This window comes from Centroberyx gerrardi, chromosome 6 (genome assembly GCF_048128805.1).
Source record: "Centroberyx gerrardi isolate f3 chromosome 6, fCenGer3.hap1.cur.20231027, whole genome shotgun sequence".
Classification (NCBI taxonomy): Eukaryota; Metazoa; Chordata; class Actinopteri; order Beryciformes; family Berycidae; genus Centroberyx; species Centroberyx gerrardi.
The window spans coordinates 927904-946804 of record NC_136002.1 but is presented as its reverse complement, the minus strand read 5'-3'; positions in this window follow the sequence as shown (position 1 = coordinate 946804).

Below are 18901 nucleotides of genomic sequence, written 5' to 3'. Positions count from 1 at the left end.
CTGTAGCTGTAAAACCATGGAACATGTGACACATATCACATGTAAACACCAGTATGTCAAACCTAAAGGCAGGTGATTATTTTTGTGAATAAGTGTTCTCTTCTTCAACATGTCCATGTGTTTAAAAAGTGTTACCTAAGTGCTTAGTTTGTATTCAAAATTTAAACATTTGCTTTTGCAGTATAGACCAAACATTGCATAATTGAAACCCCCAAAAATAAAAGGTCACTACAATGGTTTGATTCTTATCATTTATTTACAGATGAATTCCCGCTGAGGCAACCACCCTCTGAGGTGGAACCTGGCACCTCGCAGCCAGTACCTTCCTGCAGCAGTACCTCCATGCGTGCACCCAGGTCCCGTTCAACTGCCCCACGTCTGATCTCAGATGCGGTCCTGGACAACCAAGAGAGAATGGCCCAAACGCTTTCACAGATAGCCTCAATACTGGCCACAATCTCCGAGACACTTGAAGAAATTAATACAAATTAAAAAAAATAAAGATATGCACTGAAACCTGTTTGATTTTTTTTAAGTGATGCGTTTCTTTCTTGAGATTAACTGTAAACTATAAATAATCACACTGTAAAAGTCAAATTAATTTTAAAGCCTTTATTTACAAATGAGCAATTAATTGCTGTCGAACTTGGACAGCAAGTCTGTTGTCCGGTCCCAGGAGTGGGTGAGGACGCACATCCTCTTGTTGTTGTGGAGGGGGAAGTGGTACACCACGTTTCATGGCGATGTTGTGCAAGACACAGCAGGCCATGATTATCCTACAAACCTAAAACGATGAAAGATTATAGATTATAGATTATAAAATGCCAAAAATTGTGATAGAATTTGGCTGAGGTAGTCTATAGGCTCTCTAATGTTTTTGCAAGAATAAAACACAATTTCTCAGCTGTTCTCTTTATACACACCTCCGGTTTGTAAAGCAGCTTGCCACCTGCTGTGTCCAAACACATCCAGCGTCCTTTTAAAATGCCAATGGTGCGCTCGATGGTGGAGCGAGTACGTGCGTGCTGCTGATTGAAGGACACCTCCTGGTGAGTCTGAGGGTTGGTGAGTGGTGTCATTAACCAGGGGGCCAGGGCATATCCTTGATCTCCTAATAAAACAAGTCATTATAGGAATAGAAGCCCACTGTTGGAATTTATAATTACTCAAAGATGCGTACCAATGAGCCATGCGTCTCCAGCAGCTCCTTGTTCGAGGCACATACCCACAGAACTGTTTTGTAAAATGTAGGAGTCGTGTGCACCTCCTGGGAAGCGGGGGACCACATTCAGAAGGTGGTTCTGGGAGTCGCAGATGAGTTGTACATTTATGGAGTGGTATTGCTTGCGGTTGAGATATGGGAACGGATCTGGAGAGGGTGCCTTAATGCGCACGTGCGTGCAGTCTATTGCGCCGATGGTGTTGGGTAGACCAGCAATGGAATGGAATCCTCTCTTGACTGGGACCTGTTCTTCTGCTGTATAGGGGAATTTTATGTATTGTGTGGTGATTTATTCCATCCACGACTCACGGGAGAGCACGGCTGATGGATGCCTGTGATATGCCCACCCTGTCTCCTAGCTCCCTCTGAAATGTCCCAGTGGCTAAAAAGCCCAAGGTGGAGAGTACCTGCACGTGTGGTGGTACAGGGTTAGACCCTCTGGTATGGCTCCGCAGTGCTGGCTCCAAACTATTGCAAAGCTCCATGAGGACAGCTCTTGGTAGCCTAAAGCGTCTGAAGAGGTACTCGTCACTCTCTGCAAATAGATCTACATGGTCCTGGAAGATGCGTTCCCTCCTCAGGGCACGATCTGCAACATCTTGCAGCAGCAGTAAATATGCCATTGTGCGAGTAGGCCTAGGGTGCAGAAATAAGCCTACTTTGGGCCTATAAATGGCGTGATCAATCACTAAATATTGGATGGCATGGTTCCCAATTAACATAATTGATGTGAATTGAAGTGTTAGTGTAGTGTTTATTTATTTTAAAAGACCATAATGCTTTGTAAAATAATGAAAATAATTATTTAAAAATATTATAAATGATAAAAATCTTATTGTAATTTGAATCCTATAATATTATACAACTGTAGAATTGAAGAAAACGCAATAACCACTTATTTTGCACAAACATGTCAGCACTCAAATGTGTGTAAGTGTGCTCTTGAGTGTGCGTAGATTCTGCTCTTACATAAGAACAAATCCCAAATAAGAAAACATTGGTGAATGTCAGAATCTTCGTGAAAACTACATAAGTGGGTTTTAAGAAGAAATTTCTTCTTAAGAACGGTTGGTGAATGAGGCCCACTGTTCTCTGTTGCAGCCCTACTTCCTGAATTAGGCTGGATTTATTTTTATTTTTTTTACATTAAAATCTGGCCTAGTGCAGCTTTAAGAGAGCATTTACCGTCACTAAACACAGGCATTGAGTTTTACTTCACATTAATAAACTCACCGCTACAGCAGGATTTTTTTTTTTTCTTCATTAAGTTGTCAGTCATCAACAGGCCAGTTGCCTAGACGAAGCCAATGTTCTTCTTCCTCAGGTGAGCCACTTCTGTATGGCGTTTGGATCCAGCCTGAGGCAGTCGGAGAGGAAATGACTTGGGACCTATCCAAGACAGCACTTTCTCCTCCCATATCTCCCTTTTTCCTTCCATACCTCCTCCCCCCATCCTCCCATATCACCCCCTCCCTTCTCTTCATCACCGCCACTCACCAGGCCAACCATGCTGAGTCAGCAAGGCAGGTGATTCCATGGCCAGTTTCACTGTAAATGAATTAAACTGGCGCTGTTCCAGAGCTGCTTGATTGTCTGTCTGTCTGTCTGTCTGTCTGACATTTTAGAATAATAGTAAAGACATCAAAAATATGAAATAACACAAATGGAATTATGCAGTGACCAAAAAAAGTGTCAAACAAATCAAAAATATCTTATAGTTTGGATTCTTTTAAGTAGCCACTCTTTGCCTTGATTGAAAGGCAAAGGCTTTCAGAAATGCATACATAGGCATCAACTTCACGATTTATATTTGTCTAAGAAACAAATTTCAAGTATTTAAGCATAAGCCTTTAGATCAAAATGGCTTTAAAGATCCCATATTTTCCACTTTCCAGTGTTTTATTTTGTGTCTTGAGGTCCATTCAAAGCTGTGTGTGTGGTGTCATGTACCAAAAACACTCAATCCATTTTTACACGTTCATTTTCCAGCATCTCTCTGAGCCTTACCAAGAACAGGCTGTTTCTGTCGCTGTGTCTTTAAGGCTCATTAGTATTAATGGCCCCTCTGTTCTGATTGGCTAACCATTTCAAGAGTGAGAACACCGCAGCCCGGCAGCTACAGACAGCGAGAGGTAGGGAAAACTCTCCGGTAATAAACAATGACAACCGCTCAACCGCTTTGAAAAAAACACTTTGTTAGTCTATTATTTCTTACAAAAATGATAATGAGCGAACCTTTGTGATGCCACAAAGTTACGGAAGTCCAAACAGCTCGTTTAGAGGCTCGCTTTTCTAATATGGATTGTGTGGATTTAGTTGGCTTTCACAATGTTTAGATAGCACATCCAACTCCTTTATAATCAAAGAGGGAAATCCTGTTTTACACGATATGGGACCTTTAAGATAATGAAAAACATAGTACATTCAATCAAACTTTTGACTGGTAGTATATCTGTGCCCATGTCTTTGGTCTGGGTTAATTTTGTTTGTTTCTCCAACATTGCAACCTGTCATTTCTTTCAGTGTAATTCAGTGGATGCATTCCATTTGGTAACGATTTCTCCTCGTCTCGCGTCTCTTCCTCGACTCCTCCAAGTCATGGAGGAAATGAGGAGAAGATGCGAGGAGGCGAGTGAACCTGGCTTGTCAATTGGAACGTCCTCACACGCGCCATATTGAACTGACGTTTGAAGCGCTGCGTTGAGGCTCCTCCCACGCAGGATGACAGCTGTCTAAATTATTCTAAGGCTCATGTTTTATCCACATAAAAATGTTTAACAAAGTTCAGATTCATGTTTAATTCATCTAAATTATGCCAACCTCTACCTCAGCCTTGATGGTAGAACACTTAAAAGAAATTCCTAACGCCTAAAAAGCGTCCCGTTTCCTGATTTCTGTTTTTATTCTGTTTTTTTTTTATTCTGTCTGCTGTATGCTACATTTTCATTTGTGAAGCACTTTGTAGCACTGATAAGAAAGGTGCTATACAAATGAGATTATTATTGGGCTATTAAAGAAATGTCTGAGCTGATGTGTGTCTGTGCGTTATTGTCCAACTTTTATCCTTTATGTGACTTGGATTAGACAACGATCATGTGGGCTGTTTGACACTCACTGGCAATGAACCAAAGTGCTTTCTTTTTATTCCTAAATAAATAAATTCCCAAATAACCATAGATCTAGCTGTAAGAGCATAATGTGCGATTTAAACAATGAAATGCTGTTAAAGGAATAGTTCACCCAAAAATGAAAATTCAGTATTTATTATCTACTTACCCCCATGCCGATGGAAAGTCGGGTGAAGTTTCTTAGTCCACAAAACAGTCCTAGAGCTTCACAGCAAAACAGCGTTGCAGCATTCTCCTAAACAACCGAAGTTGCTGGGGACTTGTCTTAAAACGTAAAAAAAAGTTACAAAAAAGTGGGTGCACGAGCTCAAAGGCGTGCACATGTGCTGCTATAACAAGTCGGGGCTACTACACCTGTGGATTTTTTTCAGCCAATGTCGGCACGTTTTCTGATGGTATGGAGGCGGGCTTATAGCCGCACGTGCCAATGGTTAATTGACTTCACTCATTATTTCCACATCAAGGATACACCTGAGTATCCTCCGACCACGCCTTATTGGAGGACGGAGGCGAGAAGACATGAAGGATCCTTCATGCGTCTTTTAACCAATTGGAACATCCTTAATGATGGCGGCTCATTTTTGGATGCCGGGTCAGCGAGGAGATGAGGTCGCGAGGACGGCGGAAGAAACACAAGACAATGCACCCGAGGAGACATGAAGGATCCTTCATGTGTCTTTTAAACAATTGGAACGTCCTTAATCATGGCGGCTCATTTTTGGATGCCAAGTCAGCAAGGAGACGAGGCTGCGAGGAGGGAGGAGAGGACGCATTTTGGCCAAATGGAATGCACCCAGTGAGAAGCAGGCTTGTGGCCAGAAGGTTGTGGGAGTCGAATCCCCCAGTGGCAGGGAAAATGTGGGTGGGGAAAGTGAATGAGTTACACTCTCCCCTCCCTGAGCAACTACTGCTGAGGTCCCCTTGAGCAAGGCACAGAACCACCAACTGTTCCAGTGGAGCTGCTCAGTGGCCAACAGTAGAAGACTGTGGTTGTACTGGTCAGCTCCCAATGAGCAATAGTAGAAAACTGGGGTTGTGCCAGGCAGCACCCAGTGTGAATGAATTATTCGACTTAGGCTGCGGTCAGACTGATCCTTCAGAAAATGGACAGAATTATTGACGGATATATTTCTGTCCGTTGGGCTGTTTTGGAATGTCAACAAAGTGGGAGAGGCACAGTGCTTAATTTGTAAATGATGAGGTCCCGGAACACCAAGTGGTCGGTGTTCCCGTGAGTCGGTGTGGAGGGAAAAGGTTCTGGAACATATCAAGACAATTGCGCATTGGAGGCACGGTGGTGCTCAGTACAGCCATATAGCTTACTATAGACCTAACAGCCTAAACATTACTAAATGACCGACTATATGACCTTAGAGCTCCGACTACTGGGGACCTATAACAATATTTGATTATTGCATAGGCTACATAATGCTCATTTTTACAAACCTGCCCTTCAAGTAGTAGACTAAAGATATAACTGCACTGTGCACAACATAAAAATGCCCACATAGGCTACTATGAGACATCCTAATCATACATAAAGGAAACTGCAATGGCTTCAACCATTTACCAGAGAAATTCTGGTTCGAGTAGTTACGCATCAGTATTCAATACAAATACTTTCATAGGATATCTATTTTAAATGTAGGAAACAATGTCAGCGAATAATGCAATAAAACGTGTCAAGGTGCAGCTAGAAGTAGACCTAAATGCGACACTCTACTGGACCGCGCTGGTTTTGAAATGCCCACAGTGATGTGGCTTACAGCCCTTCACGTCAACCAATTCTCATGTTATTAGCCTCCCAATTATTTCTGGACACTCAACATGCGCAATTTCCCGCATATTTAACTGTGGGACTTACAGGTCCGCACTCCAAAAAATCTCTGTTTCGCAGGCATCTATGCAAATATGAATTTTGATTGTCCCAGCAGAGACCTAATAGATTACAGAATATGCTAACACGTTTACAAAAAAAAAAAAATCATGCTTACCTTGTCTAATTTTCCAAAATAGTCCACACAGCGGACATATGGACAGCAAATTCAACTTTTAGCCATGACGCTGTCTGAAGTTTACCATAACACACTCTGCAGAGCAGCTCACTCATGTGTGACGTGATTACTACGCGCTTGTTGCTACTTTCTAATAGGGTAATCACCTGTCTTCATATGGAAATGAGACAGTTAGGTTTTTGGAAGGGAGGGGAAAGGAAAGAAGAGTCAACTATTGGGAGTATTACATGGCAGACAAAAAAAAAAAAAGTTTCATGCCACCAGGTGCCGGGTCCACACAAATAGGTACCGGAATGCAGGTAGTTCAAAACCGCGAGGTGGCGGATCCTGTTCCGGCAGGATCCGGCACAAATTAAGCACTGGAGAGGCAGATATACAGCTTTGGTCATAACGGTAAAGAAAAAAGAAAAAACAGACTATACAGTATAAATTAAATACAAAACTGACCTACAGTCATCCCAACGTTACACCAGGCTTTCTCTTCTTTGTTTTCGTCGCACCGCTGTTTCTGGTTTTTCCAAATCAAACGTAGGAATACCTCTGATTGGGTAAACGGTCGGTGATGAATCCGTCCGTCCAGAAAAAGTTCAACTGGGTTGAACTTTCTGTCCGTCAAAACGAATGGAAATCTGACGGAGACGGACACGTCATCAGTCCTGTCTGGACAACGGACAGCTCTCATTGAAAATGAATTGAAATGAACGGAGATGGACAGACATAATGGATCAGTGTGGCTGCCTTACCCTGCATAAATAAAGTGTAGTTTGGTTAGAATTTGACTGATGAAGCACAGTAGCTACTGAAACAATAAACCTTTTCTTCTAAAAAATCCTATTCTTCATAAGACATCAAGTTCAACCCTTAACTGAATTCCTGCTAGGGCCAATCAATGAAAACACCTTTCACTCCTGTTAGCTCGTTTGCATAGCCAATGTGTCAGCTAGGTGAGTGAAATGTATTCCAGTTACAGCCGGTGTCTGCAGGGTTAGTTTCATCATTACTGATTCAGGATCTCAGGTTTTGTGGTCCAGCATTTAGACGGAAGGTCGATTCCCCATCTGACACTCAGGACTTTCCTCTAATTCCCCTAGGGGATGAATAAAGTGCATCTTTATCTTTAACCACAATGATACAGTGACAGATTAACACTGATTAACAGTGTGCTTGGAAAATGTGTTTGTGGCGCTAATTTGATAATTAGAGTGTGTGTGTATGTATGCTGTGTTTATGTGGAGAGGGACGCCTATGAGAGAGAGGTTTTAATAAAATGTATCCATTGACTTATTAATAATGACAACTGGACAGTCTGGCAGTTTGGCAGCATTCTTCAGTGTAGGACAAGAAAGACAGAAGGACTGGAAAAGCTTCTACTTTCATCTAGACTTATTATTCTAAATAATCACATAGATAAATATTCACATTAATTGCTGAACTGTCAATTGAATGGCTAATTTTATTCACTGAAAACACATTATGTCTGCAATATGTGGAAAAAATGCTTGAAAGTGTTTTTTCAGTTTTTTGTTCTCTGCTACTGCAATAACATTTTGTTGACGCTTCAATGATTATATATTCTCAATCGGAATGTATCAGCAGAAGGCCTGAGGATGTATTGGTACCAGCCCTATGCGCATATGGATTTGTATACATATATACCGTATTTCCTCTAATAGTGGCCTGTAGTCAATTAAAAGCCGATAATGGCCGGGGCCGTCATCGACACAAACAAATAAAGGCCGGCCTCAAATACAGGCCGGGGGAAAAAACAAAGGAAACAAGACTAGGTCAAAACCTAGTATATGGCTGGATCGTCTCCTCTCTCCGCCGCTGTCCTCTCCACCGCGCCCACGGCCCGCATTGATCCTCCCGATCCAAGCCCCGGACCCCTGCCGAAATCTCGGCCGGATCACCGGGAACACATCGGCGCACAGGTTCAGTTAGCTTCAGTTAGCTTCAGCTTACATGCAAACAACGGAGGATACCGGTAATTCCTGTGCCTGTTTGTAACTGTAGTTTGTAGTAACGTACAAGTGCCACAAGATGGCCCGGCCGGCGGAAGTCTCTGGAGCATGCCGTCGTCGATTACCATAATTATCGTAATGCACTGCAGTAACAAAAAAACGTCTACCTAACGTACCCCAACAGAAGCATATCAGAAAACAAGGAGGCTTCGTACTAAAATATGAGCAAATATACTTATCAAACAGAGGGAATTAGAAATAAAGGCCTGTCTCTAATATAAGCCTGCTTCCAATAAAGGCCTGGTACCCTCTGCAGTTGAGGTAAATAAAGGCCCGGGCCAATATTAGAGGAAATATGGTAGGTGTCCTATATTTCGTCTTGATAATTATACTACTTTTTCTTTTAGTATTAGTATCACTACTATGATTGTTGATACTGTATGTTATATGTATATACATATATGTATGTGTATAAGTGTATGTACGTACAGTATATGTATATATGTATATATTTTATTTTATTTATTCATAAATTTCTTTTTTTTTTCCTTTCTCTTTCTTTTATTTTATTTATTTTGATATATATTTTTTAGTGTATCTGTTTACTTTTTAATGTATCTGTTTACTCCCCCCTCCCCCTTCTCTTCCTACCCCCGCCCATCATGTACTGCAGTGCTGTATCTTCCCATTAACGTATTGTACATTACTCCTTTTTGAAATGCAATAATAATTTTAAAAAAAAAACTAAAAGAAAACTAAAAAAAACAACCAGTGTGGCCAGTACTGACGTCTTTTTTCTTGGATTTTCTGTTGATTAAGTTTAAGTGTCAGCCATGGTGGCTATCACTGCTCATGCTAACTGCCCAGTTCTTCTTTTATTTATTCCAAACAAACAGGAAACGTAAAACACATCACTTCCTCTGCGCCAGAGGATTTTTGCCAGGAAAGACCTGCCAGACACCGGGTGTTTAGAACAGCAAATGTAAAAGCTTTAATAAACTGGCTATTGGTTGAATCACTATTGTGTTTTATCAATCAGTGATAGAGTGTAGCCAAACAGACATTTAATTATATACAAAAAATATTATCTTAAAAGGTTATTTTTTATAGAGTAGTCTCATAGACTAGATTATTGTAAGTAGGCTACTGAAACCAGACTGCAAGAAAGCTAATTCATAATGCAGGCATGTTGGGTGTTGTTGAAGTCATGCAGTGTATTCCCAGCATTGGTGCATCCTCTGATCTGTAGGGCATGCCAACAGTCCTCTCTCCAATTCCCATCACACACTTAATGAGGTGTTGATCTGAAAGTCCATCCCTCCCGCTCAGTCTCAATTTCGACTGACCGTGGATCCGGTTTCGCCAGCCTGAAAAACCCCGCGGCATTAGGGTCATCTCACTGAGCCTGACCTCCCAGGGTCATGTAACGCCTTTATATAACACCGTTTATCCTCGATAAGGGAACCGCTGTGGAGTGCAGCGCTGGACAGCTTAGGGCACCGCAAATGCTCTGTGGCACTGAGGGACCTGCTGCCAATCAACATTGTCATTTACAAGCTAGGACAAACCGAATGTCAAATGGAAAGTATATATGCACTTTCCCCAAAGTAAGTGGCAGTGAATGGAAAAAAAAACGATGTAAACCTGATAAAAGCCATTTAGGGAGAGATGTTTTTATCACTCTGGAGGGGACAATAAAACAGCAGCAATCTACTCCATGGATAAATTATACATTTAGAGCAACAGGAATGGCTATTGGATGTGATGAGCGTGTGAAATACACATCGGAAGGACGTAGCTGCTTCCCAATGATGACTAAAGGAGATTAGTAAAGTGAATAATGTCAATAAAGAGGACTGATGTGATGTGATGATAGTGTGAATGTTCCAGTTTCAGTTCATTTAAAAACTTCACAAGGTGACTGAGGACTCTTGTGAAACATTGTGGTTTCCCCTCCACATGGTGCAGGCCGCACACTGCTCCTGTGAAATGGTGTTGATGTGAAAAACTGCATGTCACCTGAGTTAACGAGAAAGACAGAAGCATAGTAGTTAGAGGAGAGTGATCGTGTCCTATGGTCAAAGACGCAAAGTAAAAAAAAATAAAGGTTACCCAGATAAGGAAGTGAGTGATGAGGCAGGTGTAGGGGTAGAAGGAGAGGTAGAAGGATGAACAGAGCAGATAATTGGTGAGATACTGAATTTCCTCGAAAAGAGCTTCTCTGGGCTGTTTTTGGTGTGCGTGTGTGTTTGTGTGTGTGTACTTGGGGAATTGGAAGATGTTTTATTTCTCCTTTTTTTTTTATTATTGAAAAATTAAAATAGCTAAAAATAATCATCAACATCATCACTACCAACCAATATGGTAACAACAAACTTTTCGTTTTGAAAACAGATATTGAATATATACGTATATTTTATGTTGCCTTGTACACTATATTGGATAAAGTCTATGTTTACAATTTGCTATCCCATAAACCAGCACTTAGAGTTATGTTTTTGTCACTTTGCTTTTGACGCAGAGTTTGGAAAAATCCAAAGTATCTGTCATCCATTGGCTAGCGGAGCTGGTGGGCACTAGGGGGCGCTAATCCGTTGCTATCTGTCAAAACCACTGACCACTGTCCTCGGTAGCAGTGCCTCTCGGTGTTTGCGGGTGAGAAGCCGACGAGGGAACCTGTCCTCGTCATCGTCAGAGTGACTCCTACTGGTTGGCCAGGGTGCCTGTTCAGCAGGGGGGGATCTGGGGAAGATAGTGCAGACCTCTGTGCACGCTCTGGAAAAACTCCTTGCTGTCTGGTGAAAAGAAGACTCCACGTGTATGTAAAATGGGAAAAAAGCCAAAAAAAACACAAAAACAAAAAATAGCTGATCTATAATACTGTGGGCACCGGTTGTGCACATAGGAGCGAGTGAACCCAATTCTCCTTGCTCCTTCACCTACTTCCCAAAATTCCCAGACTGTGATGTCACTGCACCATCAGTAAGACTCTGGTCCTGGAGATATTGCATCAATACAAGATGGCGACAAATGGGATGTAAACAAAGGCAACTTGCTATTTGTCTGCTTTTACTGCAAGTAAACGTTCTGAATGAGCTAAGAAAGGCTTTTCCAAACTTGGAAAAGCCTGTATTACACATGCTAATTTAGCTGGTTAGCTACTAAACCTTCATTTCTGCCTTTTAAAAAAAAAATTAATGTTTTTCATAGCACTTCAACTTACACAAAGGTGTTATCTGTATCTAGTAAAGGCTTCAATGTATTCCCCATACAGCTTAAAATAGCTAAATGCAATGAGGTTCAATCAGCAATTCAGTCATAGCTACATCAGATTTGTCAGTTTCAAGTCTTGAGGTCTGTGTTCTAAGGTCTAATCTGAGATGGCTAAATTAACATTCATCCATGCCTAATGGCGTATTACGTTCACCAAAGAAAAAAAAAAATCGGAGACGGTTTCTCATAATTATGACTTCCGTATCTCATAATTATGACTTAGTATCTATAATATAATTACTAGATAGTTTTCTCATAATGACGAGATCTTTATCTCGTCATTATGAGAATACGTATTTCGTAATTATGAGAAAAGAATATTTTGAAGGCGTTTAGCCTTCAAAATAAAAGCGTGAGATTTTAAACATGTAGAAATACTGTTTAAAACCAATTACCTTGTATTTAATCATCAAATTCAATAAGTGAGCACCCATATTAATGTTTGATTTCATAATAATAATGAAAAATGCCATAATATGTGCCATTTCCAACTATAAACACTGCATATATTACACTTGCAGTATGGCTGACTTTCAGGGCCTGCCCTGACTTGTGAGTGATGAATGTTTTGACATAGAACTTGTGCTGTTACAATGAAAGCTAAACTATACAGTGTCCAATTTAGTCAGAAAATGTCAGAAAGTGTAATATATGTAGCGTTTATTGTTTATTGTTGTTAAGTTTTCTCATAATTGCGAGATAATCTCATAATTACGAGAGTTTTCTCAATTACGAAATCGTAATATAATAATACAATAATTTATGAGATACTAAGTCATAATTATGAGAAACGGAAGTCATAATTACGAGAAACCGTCTCCAATTTTTTTTTTCTTTGGTGAATGCAATACGCTTCTATAGCAGTCTGATGTTCACATTTTAAGCTTTTTTTTTGTTAGTGAAGAGCAGGAAGACCGTCAAGGAATGGCTATATACAGATAAACTAAGTATGAGGACAAGGAAGGATGAGGACTAATTAATTAACTTATACTCTCAATTAGAGTGGAATGGAGAGTAAGGTGGGGGTGGAGGGTGGGAGGTGGCTGGAAAAGGCAGCCCTTGAATAAAATGTATAATTGTACTGAGCTACCAATGATAAAATATTAAATAAAAAAACACAAACGTGATTTTACAGCATGAGCTGCCTCATTATACTTGAATATTACACCATCCATACTGAGCTACTAATATTTTGTCTGGGCTAGTAGAAATTTCACTCTACTAGCCTGGTGGGCTCGTGCCCAAAATCTTTAGCTCAACCCCTGCTTTCATGACCAAAGAAGCACATTTCTTTAACCAACAGTTTTAAATAAAACCTGCCAAAGTGTCGTATTTTCGCTCTGTAGTAGCTGTTCCTTCCAGCTCCACATCCCACACTTACAATTCAGCAACCTTTGTATTCTACTCAGCATAACGTTATTTGAAACACATTTACTTAAAACGTGCATATTAAAATGCTCTCCACAGAGAAAATAAGAGTTTGTAATGGCTCACTGTAAGCAGGGAATGTATATTACCTAATGTTTTAAGCATATTTGCTCTTAGGTAGTGTGAAGACTTATCACCTTTCCTTTTTGTCATATTCTACTCATGGCTTCTGACCATATTTTTTACATGGCCAGTGACCCCCATTTGGTCTCTTCACTAAAGGTGATCATTCACAACTCCCAGCCCTAAAGGAACCCAATAAAGTGCTCTCAAGGATGAAATTTGGAGATCATGAAGTAGCATAGTAACAAATATTTGTGTTATGAACACAGGTGGGGCCCAAACGCAGGACACGGACAGGGTGGCGTTGGTAAGGAAAGGTTTTATTGTAAGGGAGGATCTGGATGAGGGGCTGATGGCAGGGAACGGGAATCCGGTGGCTGCAAGGGGTAGTGATGGTGAGGAGGAGCGGGGCTTGGCGTGAGCGTGGGATGAGGGGAAGTGTGGCAGGCAGGGGTAGCTTGGAGGCTAGGAGGTTGCTAGCAGGCAGGCAGGGAGGGAGACAGGCAGGAGGACAGGCAGGCGGGTGATGATCCTGGGACACAAGAAAGGCTGGTTAGTCACAGGAAACACAAAGGGACAAAGTCGCTAGAAGTTCTAACTAGATTTGGCCTAGAAGCGTAACTACCACTGTGGTTGAAACAACAATCTGGTGAAGAATGGTTGAAGAGCCGGGGTAGATATACTGCAGGTAGATGAGCTGATGAGAGGCAGGTGAGCAGACTGGGGGAGGTGATGAGCCGATTGCAGACAGCTGTGCAGGATGAGCAGAGCCGGGAGCCAGGAGAACGAGGAAGGGAGACCACGCCCACGCCAATACACACACAAACAAAACATAGACAGTGAGAGAGACAGACAGGGGAGCACTGGGAACACAGGGGAGGGGAAACACAAGCAAATCTTCTGGGTGTACGGCCATGGCCGTAACAATTTGGGTATCTAGAAACTCTTGAGGCCACTTGAAAGTGCAAAACACATTTGTCTGTTACCTTTTTGTTCATACCTTGAGATGGAATATCCGCCTAGTGCTCTCGTTTCACCAGTAAGTCTTAAAATCAGTGGATATGCCAAGACAAAATATTTCAGAGGATGTGAAGTAATTTGCTGTAAACATATCCAACTAAAGAGGTCTGGCGTGAGAACACTGGAGGGTTCACAAAAGCAGAAGGCACTTGAGAAAGGCACATTTTGCACACAAAATTAAAAATAAAAGCTATTTCTACCTAATCGACAGCTGGAGCAAACTAATATTCAGGTTTTATTGAGAGACAAAACCTTTAAAGTTTTACAGTACTAAGTGAAAGGTCAATGACTGCATTCTCTCTACGAAAATACAAGCCTAGTTTTACATACACAAAGGAATGTCCACTTGCATACTCTACCATCCTAAAAATCATGGTTTGTCAGAAGCTTATAGTAGGGCTGCCTGTTTCTCCATGGGTAAATGGACAAGACCTTCAACATAATCGTTTCAGTTTTTATTGCTATTCCCCTTAAACCAATTCTCAATTCTCTTGGTTTGTGTTGCTATCTATTTGTTAAACATGCCTGAAATATATGATTCAGTAGTATGGTTGAAGTCTATGTGGGGCTGCTGTGCTCAGCCCAGAATCACAAGTTACAGCACTCCTTTAGAGTAACAGGCCAACAGTATTGCTTTGCTGATGTCCACATTCCAACCTAAACCTTGCAAATTCAATCAGAGTAGCCATGATAATAAACTTATTTGTTTAGCACTCTCATAAAACAGTGTTTGAAAATTGAGTGTTGTAACAATCAATAGAAGCAAAATAGATTAAAGTAAAACAAGAAAGCACCATGGGGTAAAAAGATAAGAATAGAGGGTAAAAGCAATATAATGGTGAAATGAATACAATAAAATATGCCAGATGAAAGCAAGTCTATAAAAGTAGGTTTGAAGATGTGATTTAAAAGCTGATAATTATTCCACTAGCCTTACTTTCTCAGGCAGGTCGTTCCAGTTCACCTTAATCTGAAGACTAGACTTTGGAACTACAGTAGCTTCTAGTACTACTACTCCTCAGGCAGGTCATACCAAAGCCAAAGGTCCGGTGACCTTTAGTCTTCAGCCTAGACTTGGTCTCATAGGGAGTTAAAAGGTTTGCGATATACCTTGAGGTCAGACCTCATGCTTTAAATGCGATTTGTAAAATCTTAAAATCAATTTCAAATCTAACAGGTAACCAGTGATTTGGTCGATCGGTTTGCACCAGTTAAAATGCCGCTGCTGCATTTTGAACAAGCTGGATATGTGGAAGCGACTTTTGATTGATGCCCGAATAAAGTGAGTTACAACAGTTTCAACGTGAGGAGATAAAAGCATGAAAGACTTTCTGAATGAGAGCTGGGCGCCTGCATGACTGAACTGCCAAACTGGAGGGTTGGTTAACATGTGAATACAAATGAAAACAAGCAAAGGTTCATTAAAAAACACTGCACTAAATTATCAATGTAGTGGGTCTCGGCAGAATCATCAGGAGATGACAATGACGATACAGTAGTCACACACTCAACCGGCATTTTCTCCAAATGTGTGTGTGTGTGTGTGTTGGCACATGTATGCGTGTGCATGCTTTTTACACAGTGCTGTGGCTCTGCTGTTCTTTATGCTGCTCACTGTGTCTCTGTGGACCGTGACTCCGAATGAATATACTGTATATATACTGTATACTAAACTTACAGTACATGCCCTTGACTGTGGAATGCTTTGAGAGGGGACAGAGTAGTTTGTCTCAGTGGATAAAGTGAGTAAGTGAGGGAGTGAAATTGAGAGGGCAAAACTGAATCGGGAAGTGATGTGAAAGATGGGGTCGCCTGCCATGTTACCTGTGTGTCTGTAAGGCTGGTCTCCTGAAATTTCATGAAATGAGCATGATGTCTTAAATAATAACCTTTATTTGTATAGCACCTTTCATACACAACATGCAGCTCAAAGTGCTTAAAGTATGGAAGCCCATTCCCGCCACTCAATAAAATAAAAAATTACTAAATTCTGACTTTATATCTCACAATTCTGACTTTATTTCTCAGAACAATTCTGTCTTAATATCTCAGAATTCTGACTTTATAACTCACAATTCCAACTTTTTTTCTCAGAATTCTGACTTTTTTTCTTACAATTCTGACTTTATATCTCACAATTCTGACTTTTTTTCTTCACAATTCTGACTTCTGAATTCTGACTTCAGAATTCTGAGATATAAAGTCAGAATTCCAAGATAAAAAGTCAGAATTACGAGATAAAAAGTCTGAATTCCAAGATAAAAAGTCAGAATTCTGAGAAATAAAGTCAGAATTTAGTTGTTTTTTATTTTACTGAGTGGCGGGAATGGGCTTCCATATTAAAGTGCAAGTACATGCTCCGTGGACGAAAAGTGAGAGAAACAACCCAGGTTCAATTCCCAACTCAAACCAAGATTTCTTCTGTGCGTAATGTTATAATTTTTTATCTTAAGTTTTAATTCTTTACAATGACCAAAGCCTTTCCCTAACCTAGACCAAAGTTTTAGATGTCTAAACCTAATCCTAACCTTAATCAATGTTTGATTTGCCTAAACTGAACCCTAAACTGAACCCTAACCTTAACCCTAAACTTAACCAAAGTGGTTTACTTGCCCAAACTTAACCGTTAGCTAACCTTTTCACATGACATGACATTTGTGGTGGAGGAACGTAATCTTCACATAATTTGCATCCACACATAATCTGTGTTTCAGAGTTTGTGCTGAATTTCATGAGACTGTGTTAGTTGTATTCTCACAGCAGTGTGTGTGGGACTTGATTTTGTGTCGAAGAAATGGAGAGAGCGCAGGTGCCAGAAAGAGATGGACTGGTGGAAATCCATGCCTCTCTGTGTGACATTTAGACAAGTGCCACAGCTGCACAGAGCACAGATATTTATGCGCTGGGGAGTTTTCCATTCAGAGGGCACGGACAGCAGGGCATGAGCATACATGTAGCGCACACACCGAGGGTGTTGTCGGTGCATGACAGATGCATGCCGCACATGAACACACGCCGTGGAGGCGGGGGTATATGGTGCCAGGTCTTTTTGGGGGGAGGCCTAATCCTTCTTCTGCAGCCAGTGAGGCCAACATCAAAGCAGACAGCAGGCCTCTGCTCTCAGACAGACATGTAGTTACATAAGCAGCTAACCAAACCCCCTATGTGAATGCAACAACTGCATGCTGACAAGAAACAAATGACCCCAAAGCTTAGCTCAAGGGAAACAATTTAGCATTCAGCATAAAACTTAGTCCCCAGACCAAGAATAAAAAGTGGGTAGTAAAAACTTCATTTAGAGCTACTATAATAAACACAAGTGTGCTCCCCCCAATGGCCTTGTAAGGGAATCTCTTGTTGAGCTTTTTGATGCCTTAATCTAAGCCTCAACCTATCACTTTCGAAAGGAGAGCAGTTTAACTTTAATTTACCTTTTGATATTCACAGGATAACTTTCTATTGTAAAAATAACAAATTTAGATATTCAGATGAACCCTCGTGCCCACTAACCTGTAGTTTATCTCACCTAACTTGTTCTGATTCAAGCGCAGGGAGGGCAGCTCTTCTATCAGGACGTACTGATAGTCTACTATGTCATTCAAAGAGCCAAGTGAGTGCGTGCCATGGGAAAGATAAATCCAGATAAATCCAACTTTGTCAGATTGCATTCACAGAGGATTCAGTATAATACACAGTGGCATGTGTGTGGGCAGGTGTTTACTACAGCTGAGGAGCAGAGAGAGCGTTCAGCACGTCTGACTGGAGGAATAAGCTTGAAAACATCTGAGCCCTTTCTCCGGAGTTTACTGGCTCTCAAGGCTTTAGTCACTGGAAACCTATTGAGGTGGGCAGACAACACAAAATATGTACTGTAGTAGACGTACATCTTGGTCAAGTGGGCTCATGAGTAGCCTCAGCTTTAGGCTGCTATTAAGCAACGTGTAGTTATTTGATATAGATAAAGAATTTCATTTGCAACCTAAAAACACTTATACTACTATGGCCTCCAGAACACTTACTGTATAGGCTAGGGCACTGTATGAAAAAATGTTCTGTGGGTAAAAAACTTAGCTAAAATCAAGCTAATTATGTGTGTAACCGAGGCTATAGCCTGCAGCAACAGTAACCTCCTGCATCATTTATGTTCCAGTCAAGTGAAGCTTCTCCATGAAACTATCATTTTATCATTTCATATCCCGACTAAAAGGAATTTTAATCAAACGGGTGGCCGATACTAAAGCAAAAAACTACCAGAAGCGCTTCAGTGGTGTGAAAGCTTATAACTAGCGGTATAACAAAGTACTCACAGAAAAAAGAGAGTTCCAAAAAACATATTAAAAATGGCTACGACCTTTTGTCTCGCAGCTTCAAACAGCCTTCATCAGGGCGCTGTTACTGCTTGTACTTCAGCACATATTGTGAGAAACATCATCCTCCACAGGGTTGAAACCATGATGAGAGGACTTATGTGCTTGTGTGGTGTGTGTGTGAGGGGGGAGGGTTATAGAGAGACCAGTTAAGTTACAGACGATAGCCTGATGATGCGCTGCACTGCATGTAAAAACATGAGCTGATCTTCAAAATGATAATAGGCTATAGTCCAATCAAACCAGTTGGTGTGGGACATGATGAGAGCCCATATCATAAACTCTGTTATGAACTACAACTGTATGTTGAGTTCACCTAACCCCGCAATTGTTTTGATTCTATATTATTGATGTGGTTTTTTTTTACTTTGTTATTGGTTGTTATATATTCTATTTTTGTGCTAACATTTTATTTCCCTTCTGT